Genomic DNA, 3,820 nt, shown 5'->3' with positions numbered 1-3,820 from the left:
CAACACAACATGGTTAGCAAACAGTTAGAGGATTTTGACAATGTTACATCACAACATGGTTAACCAACAGTTAGAGAATTTCGACAACAATGTTACATCACAACATCGTTAACAAACAGAGAATTTGACAACAATGTTACATCACAACATGGTTAACAAGCTGAGAATTTTGACAAGGTTACATCACAACATGGTTAACAAAGAGTTGGAGGATTTTCACAACAGTGTTACATGTACAACACAACATGGTTAGCAAAACAGTTAGAGGATTTTGACAATGTTACATCACAACATGGTTAACAAACAGTTAGAGAATTTTGTCAACAATGTTACATTACAACCTCAATAAAATCTTAGACGACTTTTACAATAATGTTGTAAACCATCACAACATGGTTATGCGGAAGGGCTAGAGGACTTTGACAGCAGTGTTTCATCACAATGTTGACGTTACACGTAACGTTTGTGTCAAATTTTGAGAATGCCTTGCGATCATGAGCATCTAGTGGTGTCTGACTACACTCATTAGACTCTGTGTGTGTCAGCTACGACTGGTGGCAACTGTCACCTCTGACATAGCAATTTGACTGTCCTTTGAACTGATGCAAATGAATTTCATCAATAATCAAAAAACAAAAATGTTACAATTTCACATAAGGTTTTTATTCCATCAGTTTTCTCATTTTTTTTTTCTTTCATAATTTTTAACAGAAACAACTGTCAGATTTTGACAGTCTAACACAGCAGATGATAGCTCAAGGTCAACACGACCTTGAAAACTCGATTGAACATCACAGAGACGCATGCTAAGCTTTCGCTGAAAGACAAACAGCTTCAGGAACTTGCAGACGCAATGCAAACTTTGACTCCTGAGGAGAGACTGCGTAAGCGGTACGAAGAAGAAGCGCAGAGAGCTAAAGAGGAAGCAGAAAAATACAAAAATGACGTGCTGCTGAAAATGCAAGCTGAACTGGCGAGGTTGAAAGAGGAGGAAAAGTGTAAGGAGGAAGAGCGCAGAAAGAAGATGCTGGCTCAACTTGCGTAAGTTGGCTCTCGCAGATTTTTATTTGATTTATTTATTTGATTGGTGTTTTACGCCGTAATATTTCATTTATACAACGGCGGCCAGCATTATGGTGGGAGGAAACCGGGCACAGCCGGGGGGGAAACCCACAACCATCCGCAGGTTGGTGACAGATCTTCCCACGTGATTTTTATTTGCAAAAAATCCTTTCAATCTTTGGTGTACAGTCTGTGTATGACTAAAGCTCTTGGCATTCTCTGTGCTCAACTTGCCCAGAAAGAAGTTCATTTATGATCACTTGTCTTCTACACTTTGATCTCGCTTTGCCAGTGAAAATGTCTTGTTGCAGTGAAGAGTCGGGGGGTTGTTCGCTCTGTGGCCAAGGGGATAAGCACGCCAGAGTGGCGCAATGACCCAGGAGCCTCTCACTAATGTGATTCTGTGAGTCCAAGTTCAGGTCATGCTGGCTTCCACTCCAGCGCACGTGAAAAGGTCTGCCAGCAAGCTGCGGATAGTCATGGGTTTCCCCCGGGCTATGCCTGTTTCCTCCCACCATAATGCTGGCTGCCATTGTATAAGCGAAGTATTCTTGAGTATGGTGAAAAACAGCAATCAAATTGTGTCATAGAGTGGGAAAATTTTTCAGCTATTTGTCAAAGACTGTTGCTTTCTCTGGACAGTTCTCTTTTCTCCATCTATAAAAACAACTACCATTGTAACTGGCAATTTTTTCATGTCCAGTTCATGCTGGCTTCCCCTCGTACCTGAGAAGGTCTGTTTGCGAATGCTGTGGTTTTCCCCTAAACTCTGCCTGGTTTCCTTCCACCATAATGATGGCTACTATCATTTAAATGAAATATTCTTCATTTTGGCGTAAAACAACAATCAAATAGATACATAAATTGATATTGGTGCCAATGTCTTGTTGTTTAAACACCAGTGAGATGAACAAAGAAAAACATGGTAAGAGACACTTTAAGATGACTTTGAAACGTTGGATGTTAACATGGTTTTGATTTCATAAGAATGGTGAAAAAATGTTTTGAATTTTTCAGCAATTGGAAAAGGACTTAGAATCTGAACATGAACGTGAAACTGAGCGTCAACGTGAAAGAGAGGCTGAAAAAGAGCGAATCAAAACACCAGAAGCTTGAGAGCGAGCCAAGCAGCAGGAAGAAGAACTAAAGAGTTCTAACCTCAACGAAAAGGATCAAGAGAAGCTCTTGAGGAGCATGAAGAAAACGTGAAGAAGCTAACAGAGGCGCATCATCAGGAAAAGAGTCGCAACGCTGAGGTGGTGAGAGCCAAACTGGAAGCCCGAAGAAAGCGCAGGCATGACTGTGAAACAGCGCAGCTACAGAAACACAGGATTCTGGACATTGATGGGGAATACAAGCTGGCCTTGCAGAAGAAGATGGAGGAAGGACGCCAAAAAACGCCAACAGGTGCTTGGGTCATCGCCAGGGGCTGCTGGGAGACACGCAGTTGAGGAAGGAAATCGTGCAATTCCTCGTCTCCCACCACGGAACAAGACTGGGTCAAATATGCTGATGACCTCTCCACTTTTCCAACAGATAAATGATTTACAAGAGTTGCTGGAGAATAACCCGATGTCAGGAGCTCAGGGGGGAAGGATTTTAGGTAAGCAAGGGGACTGAAGAACTAAAAGTACCTTGTAAGTTGGAGGTATACATGGAGGTATACAAATAATGTAGGGAATTGTACAGTGTCATTCCAGAAAACGTGAATGTACCTCTAAGTGTGAATATACCTCTAAATGTGAATATACCTCTAAATGTGAATGTACCTCTAAATGTGAATGTACCTCTAGACTACTGTCGTTTATTGATAACTAGACGCAGGAAGCAAGTTTATATTGCTTTCTCAACAATTAGGGTAAATATTGATTGTCATTCGTCGTTTCAATTTCCACCCGATTTTGACATTTTAGGTCAGTAATCCGGGAGCTATGGCAGTGGGAAAACAGAGTGGTCTGTAATCACAGTTGATGCTGTTGGTCATGCTAACAGCGGTCACACTCGGTTACTGAGTGCTGTGAATAGTGATTACCGGCCACATCACATTTGAACTTGTCAAATTATGTCTGTGGTTTACATTGTCCACAGATTTCCCTCCTTGGCGAAACAGTTTTCATTGTTTTTAAGGCTTTATTTGATTTATTTATTTATTTGATTGGCGTTTTACACCGCACCTCAAGAATATTTCACTTATACAACGGCAGCCAGCATTATGGTGGGAGGAAACCCGCCACCATCCGCAGGTTGCTGACAGACCTTCCCATGTGCGGCCAGAGAAGAAGCCAGCATGAGCTGGACTTGAACTCACAGCCACTGCATTGGTGAGAGGCTCCTAGGTCATTACGCTGCGCTAGCGCGCTAACCAACTGAGCCACAGAGGCCCTGTTTTCAGGTTTTAATCCCTGTTTAATTTTTACCAAATTATTTTTCATCAGTGATATTTAAAAGTATTGTGAATAGGTTTTTTATTATTTTTTTTTTGTGGTTTTTTCGTCAGGTGGTGATTACAGCAATTCATACATTGACGTGAAAGACGCTCAGTGGATGTGTCGCGGTGACCTTAGTCCTGTGGATATCAAGAACATCACGCCGTACCAGTTTGTCATCTACCGTTTCGGCGTCTTTATAATCCGCCTGCTCCATGAAACCATCCAGACCCCAGAGGTAACGCTCTTATTGGCGTCCAACCTGCCTGCAAACAACTACAAGAGGAACCCCTTCCGGAATTCAATCTTTTACGAAAATGCTCGCAAGATCC

Source organism: Liolophura sinensis, chromosome 4 (genome assembly GCF_032854445.1).
Source record: "Liolophura sinensis isolate JHLJ2023 chromosome 4, CUHK_Ljap_v2, whole genome shotgun sequence".
Classification (NCBI taxonomy): Eukaryota; Metazoa; Mollusca; class Polyplacophora; order Chitonida; family Chitonidae; genus Liolophura; species Liolophura sinensis.
This window is presented reverse-complemented; position numbering follows the sequence as displayed.